Source organism: Tursiops truncatus, chromosome 19 (genome assembly GCF_011762595.2).
Source record: "Tursiops truncatus isolate mTurTru1 chromosome 19, mTurTru1.mat.Y, whole genome shotgun sequence".
Classification (NCBI taxonomy): Eukaryota; Metazoa; Chordata; class Mammalia; order Artiodactyla; family Delphinidae; genus Tursiops; species Tursiops truncatus.
The window spans coordinates 30912414-30931667 of NC_047052.1; the positions used below are offsets into that span (position 1 = coordinate 30912414).

The window sequence follows — 19254 nt, forward strand, 5'->3', positions numbered from 1 at the left end:
AATTTATTTTTTGGCCATGCCATGCGGCATGTGGGACCTTAGTTCCCCAACCAGGGGTCGAACCCGTGCCCCCTGCATTGGAAGTGCAGAGTCTTAACCACTGGACCACCAGGGAGGTCCCAAGCATTCATTTTTTGTATTCCACACTGTACACACTATATTATCATTCTTGGTCTACTTGTCTGTCTTCCCTACTAAACAAGAGGAGTGCAGAGAATGGTTCTTATTCATCTTTATCCCTAACATCTATTAGTATAATTCCTGGCACATAGTAAATACCCAAATGTTTTCAAGAATTCAATGTCATAACGTAAAACAAAACAAAACCTCTCAATCCTTAATAGTAACGCCAAAAATTGAGATTCAAAAGCATTCTTTGAAGCAACAATGTACCATTTTTAAGACTTGAAGTATGCCTCCACTGAAATGCACTTAAAAATGGTTAAAACAGTATATTTTAGGCTATATATATTTACCCTACACACACACACACACACACACACACACACACACACACACAGAATGTCTCAGTGATCCAACTGAAGCTTAATTCCTGGTTATCCCTCAAAGAATTTTGCTTTCATTGATAAGTTATTCTACAAGGGACCTATAGCATAGTGGTTAAAAGTAAGGGCTCTGAAAAGAGACTGGTAAGCTTTATCACTTGTTAGCTATGTAATCTTAGGCAAGTCCATCATTTTGAAGCTCAGTTTCTTCATCTGCAAAATGGGGATTGTAATAGTACTGATCTCATAGAACTGTAGTAAATAACCCATATAAAGTACTGCGTAAATACTGTTTTCAAACTGTGCTCCCTAGATTGTTGGGTGATCCTTAGCCAAAGAAAGAAAGGGCTTTAGACCACCCCTTCCCCCATTTCTTCCCCTATAAAAGATTTCACCCTATACATTCTTTTACTTTACAGATTGATCTGTCAAGTAGGATTTTTTAAAAACAAAGCATTCCTTGGTTTAAAAGAACTGAAACCACTAATCTAATAGCACTCAACTGATGCTCATATTAACATCTCAGTCTGTAGATCGCCACTTACTAAATTCAATTATTGAAACTTACTTTGTTGGCATTCATACTTAATTTAGCTTTGCTTTGTATCTCACAGAAAGGGAAATCTTTAAAAATACAATCTCATCTCTACTCTCGGTAAAAGCTAACTGGGAATAACTAATTTGGAGCTGATATTGAAGACAGATTATAAGTTTCCTAGTTGCTACTGAGTCAGGTCAAGTTGTTTAACTGAAGTGGTCCTGAACATAAATCATACTCATAATCAAATTAAGAGAGTGTGTGTGTATACTATTAACATTAAAAACAGGAAACTGATTTAAGTGAAGAATTCTCCAAAGTTTGAAATACACTAAAAACTGAGACCCAGGTTGATTATCACTAACTTGCAAGGTTGTTGCAGAGTTTAAAAATACAAAGTTCCTAAAATATAGTAAGTGCTTAATAAATGCAGCTTTCCCTCTCATACCTGTCATCTCTTTTTTGACTTCGCAACAACCAATAGTCATTCAAACCTTCCCATGGCTGTTAGGCTTTTCTAGACCTCCTCAGACTCTTTCACTAATTATCTCCAATGCTGTCCTCTCATCACCTTCAAAACCCTTGTGTTCTTTTTCACTCACTCAACCCACCACAGTTTATTAACATCACCACTGTAATTTTACCTCCTTGCCTCAGTCCAATTCAATGTTTCTGAATATCTGTAATATTTATAATATTTACTATTTGCCTGGAACCAAACCTTTACCTTCAATGTGGTCCTTGCTTTTGTTTAATGTTTAAATTCATTTTCCTACGCTTCTAGGCTATCTCTTTGCAGTTATTTGTCTTCTCTCCTCAATTCTTCAATCCTAAGTTCCACATTCTCGCCCCAAAACAATTTTGCCTCTTACACTTCTGAGGTTTTCCAGTTGAAAGTCACCAATCATCTTTACAGAAGCCATGTATCTGTCTTTGCATCTATCCCTTTTTTCTTCTATAAATACTATTTTCAGAAGAGGAAGCATGACTCTTCCCCAAAGATAAATCTTTCACCTCTTAATACCTACCATTCCATCTAGCCTTTCAAAGAGACTTACACCCATACATTCCACCTCTCTCGAGGATCTTTAATCACCCCCTGCAATTACCTGCTTTCCTTCTAACTTTAGGCATCAGATCTCTCCTACCTCAAAAATGTAAATGTACAAATGAAATCATCTTGTTTCTATCCTATTCAAAGACAAATATTGAAAATAAATTATCCACTGCCTCCATTTTCCAAATACCCATTTTCTTGTTAACCTCCTGTACTTTAGTTTCTGCCCCCATAAAATTACTGCAACTCTTTCAAAGATAACTAAGAAAATATAGAGAGAAATACATTGAATTCAAGTCAGCTAATTCCATGGGAAAAAAAATTTTAATTTACTCAAACTGTAGTAAAGCACAAAATTTTAAGATAAAACAAATTTTATGCAAAATATATGAAACTTAATCATTGTCCTCACCATTTTTTCCCTCTTATAAAAGAACTAACAAGATATATTAGCAGGTTTCTTTCAGAAGAATAACCACTGATTTCCAATATTCGTTTGTTTTTTTTTGGCCACATGGCTTGTGGGATCTTAGTTCCCCAACCAGGGACTGAACCCAGGCCTTTGGCAGTGAAAACATGGAATCCTAACCACTGGACTGCCAGGAATTCCTCTAGGATAAAATTTAATATGCTTTACAGGGCTGCTGCTTACTCAGGTAAACTAAACTGAAATAACCAATGGTCAAAAAAGATAATCTTTCTTTCCCCCCAAATTTCAAACCATGTCTGTTTGTAGCAATAACAGTGTCTAAAATTACTGGTTAAAAAAGTTCTAAAGCATAACCAAAAAAAACACACAAAAAACCCTTAGATATTCATTTAGCTAACTACATTTAATTATGTCAAATTACAACAGAAACATCAATATCTACAGCTATTTGATAAATAATAGCTACTAATGACAGAAGCTATAATTTTTACTCATAAGCACCCGAAGCCTCATTTAAAATGATACATTTAATATCAGACTGCCTACAAGCTAATAACTTTCAGATTGTTAATTTCCTGAGAATATCAAAAAAACAAGACTTTTCTATTCCGCACCATCACCCAAGTAATACATAAACCCATCTAATACTACGTTCTAGTTCTTTTTTTCTCAAACCTTCATATTTAATATAATCTATATTAAGATATTCACAAATAAACTTTCAAAATTGAAGTACATTGTTAAAAAGTAAGATCATTTCAGTTACCAACTTTTCTAACATAAATAGGAAGCCCAGTCTTTTGTCTCAAAACGCATTCTATGGGGACTTTCCTGGTGGCACAGTGGTTAAGAATCCGCCTGCCAATGCAGGGGACACAGGCTCGAGCCCTGGTCGGGGAAGATCCCACATGCCGCGGAGCAACCAAACCCGCGTGCCACAACTACCGAGCCTGCACTCTAGAGCCCGTGAGCCACACTACTGAGCCTGTGCTCTAGAATGCGCGAGCCACAACTACTGAAGCCCGCGTGCCTAGAGCCTGTGCTGCGCAACAAGAGAAGCCACTGCAATGAGAAGCCCGGGCACCACAACAAAGAGTAGCCCCCGCTCCCTGCAACTAGAGCAAGCCTGCGCACAGCAACTAAGACCCAAGGCAGCCAAAAATAAATAAATAAATTTTTTTTAAATAGAAAAAAATGCTAAAAACACATACTATGAATATGTCTTAGTGTGTTGTCACACACATAGCTAAAGCTATCCTCACTGAGAGTCAGCACTCAGATAAAACCAGTCCTCACCTTCTGAAGCACTTGTCTATGGATACTGTTCAAACCTTGATTTCTCACCAATCCTTTTTCTCCCCCTATCTTCTTCTCAGTACATCTCACCATCATCTACCTAATTCCTCAAGCCAGGAACGTGGAGATCATTTTTTTTTTAATTAATTTACTTATATTTTATTTTGGCTGCGTTGGGTCTTCGTTGCTGCGCGCAGGCTTTCTCTAGTTGCAGCAAGCAGGGGCTACTCTTTGTCCTGGTGCACAGGCTTCTAATTGCGGTGGCTTCTCTTGTTGCGGAGCACGGGCTCTAGGCACGTGGGCTCAGTAGTTGTGGCTCGCGCACTCTAGAGCGCAGGCTCGGAAGTTGTGGCGCACAGGTTTAGTTGCTCCGCAGCATGTGAGATCTTCCCGGACCAGGGCTCGAACCCGTGTTCCCTGCATTGGCAGGCGGACGGATTCTTAACCACTGCGCCGAAGTCCATGGAGGTCATTTTTGACAGCTTTCATTTACATCCAATTCATCATGCAGTTGTCAACTGCGCCACCATTCCCATCTCCTGTCTCTATCAAATCAAATTTTATATATACATATACACATATATCCTTTTCCATTCCTTCATCTCTACAGCTGCTACCCTAGTTCCAGTTATCATCATGTCTTACCTCAACAACTGTACTAGCACAATGTCTTTGCTTTTACCCTTGCCTTTCTCCAATCCATTTTCAGCCAAAGTGATGTTTTAAAAATTTAAAGTAGGGCTTCCCTGGTGGCGCAGTGGTTGAGAGTCCGCCTGCCAATGCAGGAGACACGGGTTCGTGCCCCGGTCTGGGAAGATCCCACATGCCGCGGAGCGGCTGGGCCCGTGAGCCATGGCCGCTGAGCCTGCGCGTCCGGAGCCTGTGCTCCGCAACGGGAGAAGCCACAACAGTGAGAGGCCCAAGTAACGCAAAAAAAAAAAAAAAAAAAAAAAAAGAAAGAAAAATTTAAAGTATATTACTCCTCTGCTTCAAAATCTTCAATGACTGCAATGTCCTTAGTAAAACCCAGAAGTCTTTAACATGTCCTTCAAGGCCCTGCATGGCCCCGCATGATCTGCTCTCTGCCTCTCTCATTTCATCTTGCACGGTTTCCCTCCATTATTATCCTCTTGCCACCCTGAACTTCTTTCATTCCTTCCAACATATTAATCTCTCTCCTGCCTTCATACGTATTTTTTCCATTCTAGGAAACTCTTTTCCTGCCTGGTTTCTTATTCTTTATGTCTTGACTTAAATATCACCACCTGAGAGGCCTTCTCTGACCGTACAAACTAAAACCCTCCCCATTTTTCTCTCATAGCACTCTTTTCCCTTACTGAATTCACCCCAAATTGTAATTTTACATTTATTTGCTTGTTCATTATGTCTTTCCACTATTATGCTGTAGATTCTACAAAGGCAAGGATTACACTACATATAATAAATTAATAAGTAAAAGGATCACTTAATAAATCTACTTAGTGGATGAATGAATGGATGTGCATGACCTAGAATCCAGGAAACAAATTACAGCTCTAAGTGGCTTCCCCTCCTCTGGGTCTCCCATCGTCACGTGATCAACTTTCCAACTGTTACCAAAAGAGAGGAGCAAAAGGTGTTCCTGCAAACTCAAAGGCAATACAATAGGAGGAATGCCAGGAAATTGTACTCGATGTCTAATAGGTGAGACAAATAATGGTATGATTTCATGGGAAGGAGAAATCCTTAAGGGCTACAATGATGAGAGATGATTTTATTCACAAGGTGGAATTTGACCTGAGTATTCAGACTGGTAAAATTTGGAGAGGTAGAATGTATGAGGAGTGAAGCCCAAATAAGGAATTAAGAGACACAAAGTGTTAGAAGACAATTATAGAACTGGAATGTGGCAACTTATATTTACAAAGTAGATAAGTGTAAAAAAACTAAATCTCTCATCATGTAAGAAATCTGTATTTTGTTAAAACATGTTAATCACGTTAAGACCACAACATCTACAAAACATTTGAAAGGTTACAATAAAATCATTCTACCTCAGTCTCCATAAATCCCTTCTAATTCTAATCTTTGGCTTTTAAAGTTTTTCAAACATTTATGACAACACACTCTCATAATTAGTTTTCATAACTCATTTTCACTCTGACCAACTACCTCAAGTTTCCATATTCTTATCACTGTGTTCTTTATTCACTACACTGACACCTGATGAAATTTCCCCAGTAGATCTACTATTTCAATCATATTTATTTTTCCTTTATAGCCTTTGATCTCTCTAGAACTTCATTTTTTTCTTCTCTGTCGAAGTAGTTGACTTTTTCTTGTTCTACATTTATTTCAATGATCTAACTCTTCAGAAAATCTAAAATATTCATGTGTACCAACATTTTAATTTTACTATTGGTAGAAGCTTCAAAAGATTTTACTTCTAAATCTGTAATGTTACTTCAGTTCCTGCCTCCTAAATTTACACAAGCCCCTCCTTCAGTTCTATCTTGTTTCCATAGGTAAATTATCAAGGTCTAGTTCAATGCCTTATGGAAGGCATTCAGTTATATTAGATAAGGGGTTTGCAGTTAAAAGTTTCTAGAGATACTTCCAAATTGAAAATGTTATGATTTCATTAATCTTATCTTCTCATGGGCTTTTTCCATTGACAACACTGCTTATCTTTATTCATGCTTGCCTACTTGAGGTTATTCTAAAAATGTTTTCCGGTTAAGGCCAACTTACCTGAAATACCAATATACCACTATTTCTTTCAAAACCTCTGCTTTTTCTAACACTTAAATCCAAGCATAATTTTTGCATTTCAGAGGAGGATCTCAGGATACTTAGAATCACAGAATTGTCAAACTGGAGCACACTAAGGTTCACAGAATTTAAGAAACTTGACTACATCTATATAGCTAGTGAAGTGACAAAGTCCTGATTCTCTCTAATCAGCACTCCTTCCAAGTCAAGAAGGCTTTACTGGTTACTCCAGCACAATGTTTTCTTCCTAACGCTATTTCCTATGTCCTTAGGACATCATCTTCTCCTAGTTAATCAATCACAACGTTTTTGTTTTTTAACTCTCAATTACCCTCACTCTCCTAAAACCGTTCAAGGATGACAGAGATACCAGAAGCAAAACTGGGAGGCAACTACTTTGCTTTTTCTCAGATCATTTTATGTCTATATTATATGATCTGCATTTTATAGGAAATTCCCCAAGGAGTGAGACCTGCCAATACGTTGTAGTACACTACAACGATTTAATGTGAAGTGCTAAGGCAATGGAAGCATAAACAGAAAAGTCTTGGAAGATACATGGTTTTACTTGCTTGGAGCAATAGATATTTTTCATTTAGTAAATATTTATCAAATATCAATCATATGGAAGGCTCTGTGCTACCTATTAGCAAAAAGTCACATTTAAATTCAAGTACTGTAAATCAAACAGAAAAGAAACACTATGTTCATCCTTTTGCAAAAACAAAAACACCAAAAACAAACACAGCACAACCCTCCCTCTGTAAAGTGGAATCCCCCCTTAAGTTCACCTTCTGTATATTCAAGTGTTTGTAGACCTAATGGTTCTAAGTACCTGTACAATTATACAGAGTTTAGATAGAGTAACATTACAAAACAAGCCCTCTTTCCTTTTCAAGATCATAGCTACTTAAGTAAAAGTGGTGAGACTGAAATCAGAGAAAACGAAACGCTGAAAAGTGGAATGCAAAACTGAGAAATTAAACTGCGATAATGACTGCATTAAGGAAAATAAACTTTATTTAACGGGGGGCGGGGACTCTGAGGTACTTATGAGTATTTCACATAAACTGATAAAAGTCACAAAAGCGTCAAATCCCAGTCTTCCAAGAAAGTAACACTGTAAATATCACCATTAAAAAAACAAGTTCTTGTCTACTTTGTTCTGAAAAGTTTTATTTTCCTTAAAAACAAAACAAAACCAGAAAAAAGCAAAACAAAACCAAAAAAGGAACAAACAGAAACCACTCTGAGCTGGCGACTGCGACAGGCCAGTCAGACACCCAGGCTTTCTGGGTCGCGCTTGGCTTTGGGATGCATGTCCGCGAAGAGAGCCCTGGAACCACCCATCACGTCCCACACCCAGATCCCAAGAAAGCAGCAGTCGCGGCGAAGGCCCGACACACACAGGGGCTGGTGGGGTCCGGGCCCTGCTGCAGACATGGAGAGGCCCTCGGGACGGAGGATAACAGAGAGGCAGCGCGGTCGTAACCCGGACGCCTAGGCCAGGAAAAGCGCCGAGGGCGTCCAGGGCTCGAGGGCACCCAGCACTCGCGCGGGACGCCTTGTCATGAGTCACGGAGGCGAGAAAGCAGGCGGGCGGGGGAAGAGGCTGCAGAATGGAGGGAAGCCCGACCCTCGGGAGGGAAGCGAGCGGACGGGGAGGCCCCGACCTCACACGGGGCAGGGAAGGGAGGCCCTGCCTACCCACGCCCGGCCCGCCCTGCCCTCACCTCCATCCGACGCAACAGGCGCTGCGGCCGGGTCCGGACCCCGGGGTCTGCGTGCTGGGGGGCGGGGGCAGCAGCCCGCAGCCATGACAGGAGCGGGGCTGGCCGCGGGCGGGCTGGGCCGCACGTGCGGGCAGTGGCCCCTCCCCGGCCTCCCCGCGCTCTCGCCCGCCCGCCCCCGGGGGCCAGCCCCTCACCTCGGCGGCTGCAACGCGGCCCGGCCTGCCCCGACCCCCCCACCTCGGCGGAGCGGCGGCGGCACGTACTCACCGCCGCTCACGGGTTCTCGGGCTTCGCCATGACTGAGGCGCCCCCTGCGCCCCCCGCTTCGACCGAGACTGACACGCGCGGCTGGCCGGGCGGGGGCGGCCTCAGGCGACCACCCGGCTGACAGAACCCGCCCCCGCCTCTCCCCACCAGTTGAGCAGCGGCCACTGCCCTGCGGCGGCCCCAGGCTTCCTCCCCACGCCTGGGGCGGCGGGTGGCAGCGACAGGCAGCTGCGGCACTTACCGGCGGCGCGGCCAGGCCCCCCTGTCAGCGCGGGGCCGGGAGGGAGAGGAGGGAGGAGTGAAGGGGCACCGCCTCCCCCGCGCCGCCACGCACCCGCCTGATTGGCCCAGTTCACTCCCCCAGCGCGACCCCACCAGCCCCTGCGAGCGGCACTCCGGCAGCACCGGCGCGTCATTTGCATACTTGTGCCCGCGCCGCTGATTGGCCCGGGCTCGGAGGGGCGGTGGAGACGGCGGCAGCTCCCGCCGCTGCTCCCGCCGCGTCGGGCGACCGAGGAGGGAGGATCCTCTCTGCCGCTCCCCTTCCCTCACGGCCCGGCCTGACCTGGGGCGGAGGGCGGCGGGAGGCGGGGTCGCCGCCCGGCTCCAACATGGCCCCGCGCGCCGCCGACCCAATCGCCGGTGCGGTTACTCCGAGAGCCCTGGGCGGCCTCGGGGCGGGGAAGTGTTGGGGCCGGGCGCCCTCTGGCCGGAGCGCGGGGCAGTGCAGTGGCCCGGGCTCCCGTCGCCGCCCCGCCGCGGCCGCCACGTCAGGCCGCGCCCTCGCGGCGGCCTCTCCCCTCCCCGCGGCCCGGCCGCCACGTCAGGCCCGGCAGGCACGCCCTAGCCGCGAGCTGACCGGTGGCGGGGTCGGCGCCGAGGTCACTCACACGCTGGGCCCGGGGCCGCCGAGGAACCGCGAGAGTTTCTAGAGCCTCCCTCTTGACACGGCCGTAGTCTTGGACCCTGGTTCTCACTTCGCTCTGAGACTGCGGTGGCACACGCCTGTGCTTTAAAATCGGGAGCAAGGAGAGTGTCGCCGCGATGATGCAGCGATTCAGTCCAGGTGCTAAGCACCTGCCGCGGAAAAGGCACCAGGCTGAGGAGAGATCCAGCACCAAGCCCTAATCTAGAGAGAGTACGCACCTCGAGTGGTAGAGAGCTGAGGCTGACACACCTAGTCATCTCCATGGTCAGGCCCACGTTCTAAATTAAACAGCTATGAAGGGAAAGAAAGACCCCCCCGCCCCCGCCAAAAAAGAAGGGCGGGGGAGAAGGTGACGTTGGGCCAGAAGTAGGGGGCGTATAGAAAACCGCGGCCTAAGAAGGCGTGGGGAAACCTGGGTTCCCTCTCGCTCTGTCACTAATTAACTGAGTGACCTACATTAAATCATAACGTGTCCCAAGGCCTCGGTTTTCCCTTCTGTGAAATGAAGAGGCTGGACACATTTTTCTAAAAGCCTTCCGATTCTAAAATTCTACCGGTCTCTCTTTCAGGCCCTGAGCTGGCTTTAATACCTGACTAAAACTTAAGCATCCATATTAGAACGAGAGAAGACAAAATAATGGAACGTTAGAACTTCAGCCAGCCTCCCTGATGTTTGTTCGGAACTGTTTACCGTTTCAAATCCTAGGAGGGTGATATCTAACATTCACTTTACAGTTGACAGAAATCTCTTGACTTTCTGTCTTCACAAAGAAGCATAGAGCAATGTCACTGTGCTTGTTTATGCCTCACCAGAATGGAATGGCCGCGGTATACAGAGTGCTAGTTGCCAAGTAATTTCATTCTTCATATTCCGCGTGAAGGCTCTCCAGAGTAGAGCAACACAACTCTATTTAGCTGAGATACTGAAAGGGTTAGGAGAAAACCCTGCTGAGAGAGAAGTTACAATTACAGTTTCGATTCCCCTCAAGGATACTTAACAACAACTACACACTAGGATAAGAATGCACGGAAACAGTTCATCTCTGAGCTCGCTACACTACTTATTTGAATACCACTTTAGTTTGCAAATCCAACCTGTTGAGTCAAATCTAAGGCCAGTAACATCTCATTTATCAACTTTACCTACTTGACAGAACTTTTCTCCCAAAGAAAACTCACGTTTTCTTGAATACAGCCCTTTGAAAAAATAAAGTTTGGTGATTAAGGAGCATCATTATCAACACTATTGCAGTTTATTATGACCAATGAATGCCCTCAAAATTATGTAGATTTGTCCCTATAATAATGACCTCTAGAATGCTGTTTTTATGATTAAATTTACATCTGTTTTTTTTTGTTTGTTTGTTTTCGGGTTTTTTTGTCTCCTTTATCACTCCTGGGCTGACACTTCTCCATTGTCCTACCTAACAACCTTCTTTCGTTGTTTTTTTGTTTTGTTTTTAATGCTTCTATTGTACTATGAACCTAGACACAGATAAACTTCTATTAGTTTAGACTTTCAAGATTTGAGTAAAGATTTTCTGTGGGGTTCTCCTGTGAGTTAAGCACATGAGGTTTTTTTGGTTTTTTGTTTTTAATTAATTAATTTTGGCTGCGTTGGGTCTTTGTTGCTGCACACGGGCTTTCTCTAGTTGCTGCGAGCAGGGGCTACTCTTCATTGTGGTGTGCGGGCTTCTCATTGCAGTGGTTTCTCTTGTCGCAGAGCACGGGCTCTAGGCGTGTGGGCTCAGTAGTTGTGGCACACAGGCTCAGTAGTTGTGGCGCACGGGCTTAGTTGCTCCGCAGCATGTGGGATCTTCCCATACCAGGGCTCGAACCCGTGTCCCCTGCATTGGCAGGCGGATTCTTAACCACTGCACCACCAGGGAAGCCCGTTTTTTTCGTTTTTAAAAATATTTATTTATTTACTTATTTGACTGCACCAGTCTTAGTTGTGCCATGCGAGATCTTCTTTGCTGCATTAAGGATCTTCGTTGCAACATGTGGGATCTTTATTTGGGGCATGCGGGATACAGTTCCCTGACCAGGGATCAAACCTGGGCCCCCTGTATTGGAAGCGCAGAGTATTAACCACTGGACTACCAGGGAAGTCCCCAAGCACGTGAGGGTTTTTGACATCTATTTTGCTCAATGACGAGTTTTTGCTTACTTCTGAAATCTTAGTAGTAGTATTTTTTTTTTTTTTTTTTGCAGTATGTGGGCCTCTCACTGTTGTGGCCTCTCCCGTTGCGGAGCGCAGGCTCAGTGGCCATGGCTCACGGGCCCAGCCGCCCCGCAGTATGTGGGATCTTCCCGGACCGGGGCACAAACCCGTGTCCCCTGCATCAGCAGGCAGACTCTCAACCACTGCACCACCAAGGAAGCCCCTTAGTAGTATTCTTGGTAACTGAGGTTTCTGGATATGTGCACTCTGGAAAAACCATTGCAAAGGATGGCTCTAAATCCCGGAATTTAGAGGCTACATCAGTAAACACTACTCTTTGCAATTTAAATTAATAAGAATCAATATCATCAACATCAAAATCTAGCAACACTGGCCTACTAGTTCCATCAGGCAATGGAATGTCCAGAACTAGGCAATGCTCTCTCCAGGATCCTCTATTCCACTCTAGAGTAAAATTGGGTCCATTCCTACCCAAAGTCTTTCAAACCAAAAAGACCCCCATATCTGTAGACACAATGTTTCAGGTCACTAGGAAGCCTGTGCTATGTCAGAGAGCCTTTCTTCACAACCCGAATGAAGCATTCTACAAGTGTCTCCAATAGGTACATTTACTGAAATCTAACTAGTCCCAAGTACTGTGTAAGGGTTTATAAGAGTTTAGCCAAGGAAGCCAGCAACTTCCAACTTTGTTATAGTATTGCATATTTGTTATTTTAATTTACCTTCACAGCGACTCTATGAGAAAGGGATTATTTTCCCCATTTTACAGATGGAGAGGGTTCAAAATCTTGCCCTGGTTACACAATCATTGAGTGGCAGAGATAGGATTCAAACTTAGAACTGATTGGCCCTAAAGCCTGTAACTCTTAACCATTACACTATATTCCTCCCTCAGCCTTAGTTTCCAATTCCATGTTTATCAAGCAAACTTTTATCAACTAATTTGGCACCTTGTAAGGGGGAGTTCCCTGTATAGGCATTTTGGTTGAGGTTACCAAAAAAGGACTATCTCAAAATGTATATGGTATATCAAACTTGGCATTTTCTTGCAAGTTTGAGGGGTATGAACCAATGCTCTGGTACTGTTCACTTTGGGGAAAAACTGATACAATCAAGATCCTAAAACTGCAAAACTAAGGATTAGACCCTACTTCAGTGAGACCTACAGAAGTGATGCCCACAGAATAGTCAAAACAACCTTGAAAAAGAAGAAAGTTGGAAGACTCACACTTCCTGATTTCAAAACTTACTACAACACTACAGTAATTGGACAGTGTGGTACTAGCACAAGAATAGACACATAGATCAATGGAATAGAACTGAGAGTCCAGAAATAAACCTTTACATTTATAGTCAATTGATTTTCAACAAGGGTGCCAAGATATTTAAATCGAGAAAGAAAACTATATTCAAACGCTAGAGAATGAAGTTGGATCCCTACCTCACACCAAATACAAAACATAAATGAAAAGGGATGATAGAGCTAAATGTAAGAGGTAAAACTATAAGAGTCTAAGAAGAAAACATAGGAGTAAATCTTCAGGAACTTGGGTTAGGCAATGGTTTCTTATATATGATACCAAAGCATAAGCAACAAAAGAAAATATAAATTGGACTTCATTAAAATTAAAAACTTTTGCACAAGCAACTAAAGAAAAAAATAAATTGAATATCAAAATAGAAAACCTTTGTGCTTCAAAGAACACCATTAAGAAAGTTCAAAGAAAAACACCTACAGAATGACAGAAAATACTTTCAAATCATACGTCTGATAAGGGTATAGTATCCAGATGTATAAAGAGCTCTTACAACTCAACATTTTTTTAAAAATCCAATTTTAAAATGGGCAAAGTAGTTTTAAATAGACATTTCTCCAGAGAAGATATACAATGGTCAATATGCACACAATAAAATACACTCTAATAATCATCAGTTATTAAAGAAATGCAAATCAAAACCACAATGAAATACCACTTCACATCGATTAGGACGGCTATAATAAAAAAGACAGGCAGTAACAAGTGTTGATGAGGACATGGAGAAGTTAGAACCCTCATACTTTGCTGGTGGGAATGTAAAATGGCGCAGCCACTTTGGTAAACAGTTCTTCAAAAAGTTAAACATAGTTATTACATGACCCAGAAACCCCAAAGAAATGAAAACATATTCCACACAATAACTTACACATAAATGTTCATAGCAGCATTATTCATAATAGCCCCAAAGTGGAAACAACCCAAATATCCATCAACTGACAAATGGATGAACAAAAGTGTTATATCCATACAAAGGAAAATTATTCAGCCATAAAAAGGATTGAGGGGACTTCCCTGACGGTCCAGTGGGTAAGACTTCGTGCTCCCAATGCAGGAGGCCTGGGTTCGATCCTTGGTGGGGGAACTAGATCCTGCAGGCATGCTGTAACTTAAGAGTCCGCATGCCACAACTAAAGATCCTGCGTGCTACAACGAAGATCCCACGTGCCGCAACTGAGACTCAGCACAGCCTAAATAAATAAATAATTTTTAAAAAAAGGATTGAGTACTGCTACATGCTACAACATGGAATAACCCTGAAAACATTATGTAGAATGATAAAAGCCAGATACAAAAGGCCATATATATGATTCCATTTATATGAAATGTCCAGAATAAGCAAATCTAGAGAGACAGAAAGTGGATTAGTGGGTGCCTAGGACTGGGTAGGAGGGAAGGGGACGAAGAATGGAGAGTGATTGATAATAGGTACTTATGGAGGGGTAATGAAAATGTTCTAAAATTAGATTGTGGTGATGTTTGTACAACTCTGTGGATATACTAAATACCACTGAAGTGTGAATTTTATGCTAAGTAAATACTATTGCAATAAAGCTGTTTTTTAAAAAGTAATGCATAGCCAGCAACTTCTTTTTATAGTATTACATTCATTAAATCCATATATTAGGTATATATGTGTATATATACACACACACACATATAGGAACACATGTTGAGACAAAAGGAACACATATATTTTAATTATATTTATATTAATTCAGCAGCAAATAATTCTTTTAACCTGAAGACTGTTGGAGTGGCACTGTTATTTCTCACATTGGGCTCACCAGTTTTGTGACTTTGGTATAATTTACCTTACCCTCACCATGTATGTGTACCAGACTGGCAGCTGTGTTGGCTACAGAAGAAGGGATTATTATTTTCATATAAATAATATTAAATTATTAATAATAAAAACTGGGGACTTCCCTGGTGGCACAGTTAAGAATCTGCCTGCCAATGCAGGGGACACGGGTTCAATCCCTGGTCTGGGATGATCCTACGTGCCGCGGAGCAACTAAACCCATGTGCCACAACTACTGAGCCTGCACTCTAGAGCCCGAGAGCCACAACTACTGAGCCCGTGTTCCACAACTACTGAAGCCCGTGTGCCTAGAGCCCGTGCTCCCCAACAAAGAGAAGCCATCGCAATGAGAAGCCTGTGCACCACAACGAAGAGTAGCCCCCGCTTGCCGCAACTAGAGAAAGCCTGCACACAGCAACGAAGACTCAACCCAGCCAAATATAAATAAATATATTAAAATAATAATAATAATAAATACTGAACAAATGTGTTTGGACAAAATATCTTCTCATTCATCTTTATTGACATTCATTCACAGGTTGAGGCACTAAAGAAAATGTTGTTTCACAGACCAAAGGTAAGTACTTTAGGAATGCTTTTTTAATCTCTTACACATTTTATGTACATTCATAACTTAAATGTTTTATGCCCCATTATATTATGGAATATAACATGATTTCCATCTTTCTGCAATAACGAATAGTAGCTTGAAGAGCTTAGATACTTCTCCACTCTAGGAAAAGAATCTGAAAGTTGGTTCAGTAGTGAATAAAAACTAACTTCACTTTAGCCCCTGGGTGTTGTGAAATTTCCTTAACTCAGTGGAAAACATAGGTTCTTTTTAGAAGAAAGGGTAAAGGATATCATTAGAAAGCTCTTCAGCCTCCCTTTTCAGACCCTTGTTCAAGCAAATAGAAAAAAGGGCAGGCTTTCAGTTGTAGCTTAGAGCACCTCAAAGATCAATTAAAAGCATGTTCAGCACTGTTTTCAAATCTACTGGCTGCTGATAACAACATCCAAAGGATGTGTTCAGCCAGGCAGCCATTCTTCAGACTCTTATCTTAGGCCTACTTAATCAGGGACAGATCTTAAGAGTCTCTAAGTTGTATCTATTTTATCCCCTGCTTTTAGCTAGAAATATACTTCAAAGCATGATCCTACTTGGCAGTTCAAATTTTCCACTGTTTTGCTTTTATAAACAGTTGCTTGTCCTGGGAATTCCCTGGCGGTCCAGTGGTTAGGACTCCGAGCTCTCACTGCCAAGGGCCCGGATTCGATCTCCAGTCAGGGAACTAAGATCCCACATGCTGCATGGTACGGCCAAAAACAAAACAAAACAAAACAAACAAACCAACAAACAAAAGTTGCTTGTCCTAATCTTAAAAGGTCTTCAGAAAAAAAAAAAAGAGGTTTTGCTGTTTTCCTTGATAAGACATCCCTGAGCACCTTATTCCCTCTCTTTGTTCATCTGCTTCTCTTTGGGTAATATAAGCATTCCTGGAGAAGTTATATCTAAATCAAGTTTGGGGAGATGAAATGCATGATGGGCAGCTGCAATTTAAGAAATTAATTCATTCAACAAATAATTAAAGAATATCTCTGAAAAGGAATTCCCTGGTGGTCCAGTGGTTAGGACTCAGCGCTTTCACTGCCGGGGTCCGGGTTCAATGCCTGGTCAGGGAACTAAGTCCCGCAAACGGTGTGCATGGCCAAAGAAGAAAAAAGAAAAAAAAAAAGAATATCCGTGAAGTGTCAGGTACAGTGCTAGGTGCTGGGAATCCAACAATGAAAAAGATAGCATGGTCCTTTCGCCTCATGGCGAAAGTTTTGTCAAGTAAATAATACCCACTAATTAATTATTTTTATTAATTTATTAATACTTAACTTTCATTTACAGGTACTGTAATTGGTATACTAAAAAAACCACGTATGCTCTATACCACAGAGCCTAAGGACTAATGGAAACTGTAGACATGTATTTTTCTAATCAACTGGTTTGTTTTATAGGCATTATGGGCATCTTATTTCAAGGAGAAATCCATCCTGGTGCAATTTAAACCCATCTTGTCTTGTTTAAGCTTCAAAAAAGAGAAAATTGCACCAGGTTTCCTCTGAATATTTCTTGATTTGTTTTTCCTCGTTAGTTATAGCCATGACTATAATTTGGTCACCATCTTTCCATAATCCCATCGGCCAGGTTTCACGCTCCTTATTCTGTCTTGGAAAGAGCTTATAAAACTCGTATATTATTGTTAGGAATAAAATAAATCCTTTAACCATTACATGGTCTTGCATTTTTTTTAAATAACTGAGTGAGTTTTTTCTTACCTCATATGGATTTCTTAAGAAGGGCTATCTTTCTTATTAATATCACCTTTTAAAGCACTCTTTTTTTATCAGGGCAGCATGCGGTCTCTTACGTAAAAGCATGTGGAGATTATTGGAATTCCTGGACATTCTGATTGAGGATGCATATTCATTATAGTTGTTTTCTCTGCACTGAACCCCATGGTTTGTTTTATAGAGGAAGAGTGACAACATGCCAACCAGGAAAATTAATTCCAGGTTATATGACTGAAAAAATTTTTTTTAAATTCAAGAGCAGAGAGGCCTTAGAAAATTTTGTTGAAAGTAAGTCAGTGTAGCTTTCTGGTTACCATTAGATGGTAAGCAGTTAGTGACCCTGCACAATTCCTTTTTTTTTTCTTTTTGGCCACGCCACATGGCTTGGGGGATCTTAGTTCCCCAACCAGAGACTGAACCTGGGCCCTTAGCAGTGAAAGCGCAGAGTGCTAACCACTGGACTGCCAGGGAATTCCCAGACCCTGTGCAGTTTAAGTAGAAGTCTTGTGTGGAAACCAGGAAAGGAGCTGAGTCAATGTTTCTTAAAACAAGAAATTCATAGAAATTGTCTCCTACAGGCACATATTTGATTTCTCCAACATTACAAATAGTTGACAAACGTTTCACCTTCCAGAAAGTCTGGCTGGGTAGAGACCTCAAAACTAGTATATCAGAGAACTGAATTTCTCCCAAAACGGGGCCAGTTCTGCCTCACTGATTGGCTGTATTTGAGTGATGGTTAGCAACAAGATAAAAGACCGAAGCATTAGGCCAAATCCTCTGGCTATCAAATACATAACTGAATTCTCCCTTTTCTCACGGTCTAGCTCAGTGTCATGGAGGACTGCCTGACTTTTTCGCATAGTCAGCAATTTTTGGCTAATCCCGTGGAGCCGTCTTCGTCCAGCACACAGTACCCTGGCTCCTAGAAGACACTTTTCCTTGTGTTCCCTTTTCAGAGTGTGTACTATTTGGCAAGAATATACGGAGTGATTTGTGGAAACTGTAAGAAATGTCAGGCTGGAGCTTGCTCATTCTCTGGCACTCCTGTTTGTAGATAAACAAAAGTGACTGCAGTCTTTTCTGTTCCTCAAACATACCACTCTTCCTTGTCTCGGGAACTTTTCACCCTCTATTCCCTCTGCCTTTCCGTAGGCTCTAGGTATGGCTGCTCCTCACAGAGGCCTTCATTGACCCCTAATTACCCCGGTGGGTTCCTTGTAAACACCACAATCCTGTGTGTGTGTGTTTGTCTCCGCCCACTAGAAACCAAGCATCTCGAGGCCAAGGCAGGCTCAGTCTTGTTCCTGGAAGTATTCTCGGCACCTAGAACACAGGTGCTCAAGAAGTGTGTATTTTCACCACTATATTTATAATAGATAACCAACTAGGACCTACTGTATAGCACAGGGAACTCTACTCAATATTCCGTAATGACCAGAATGGGAAAAGAATTTTAAAAAGAATAGATACATGTATATGTATAACTGAATCACTTTGCTGTACACCTGAAACTAACATAACATTGTTAATCAACTGTGCTCCAATATAAAATAAAAATTAAAAAAAAAACTCTCACTTAAAAAAAAAGAAAGAGAAAAAAAGAAATGTGTATTTTCCACTGAATGAAATGTTTACCCAAAATACCTGTAATGTCCTGGGAGAAAGAACTGCTGTCATTTGGGGTTATCTCACCTGGTTTTGAATAAGATATTGGAAGCCTCGATGAGAGATTCTCAAAGCTAACTGCATACTAGAATCACCTGGGAAACCTAAAAGTTACCTTTGCTTAGACCCTGCCCCAACCTAGGGGTGATGAGTCTCAGGCACCAATATGTTTTAAAACCTCTTTGTGTCATTGCTTGTGCAGCCAAGGTAGAAAGTACTGCTCTAAGTAACACGAAACTGAATAACTATCCAACTACCGTGTTCTTATCCTCTAGGTGAGTCGTTTCTGTGTCACCTCTGTCTAGGGCAACCTAAAGTGTTCTTCAGACTACCCTTGTGGCTTCTGAATACCTGCCTCGCTATCGCAAAGGGGCAGAATTAGGCACAAACCAAATGAAAAATTAACCTCCCAGGAAAGAAAGAGAAAAGGCA

The 19254-nt window shown here is 42.2% G+C and overlaps 1 protein-coding gene across 6 annotated transcripts in view; it reads right to left on the reverse strand.

Moving 5' to 3' along the window:
• CHD9 (chromodomain helicase DNA binding protein 9) overlaps positions 1–19254 on the reverse strand; it is a 244096-nt gene that overhangs the window by 185096 nt on the left and 39746 nt on the right. For 2 of the 6 annotated variants that reach the window (XM_019932509.3, XM_019932505.3), the window contains exon 1: positions 8579–8778. The exons of 2 other annotated variants lie outside the window; for them this stretch is intronic. The gene's annotated coding sequence lies outside the window, so the exon portion shown is untranslated. Of the gene's footprint in view, positions 1–8578; positions 8779–8819; positions 8902–19254 lie in introns of those variants that run through there. 2 more of the 6 variants (XM_019932504.3, XM_019932507.3) reach the window with 2 other exon arrangements.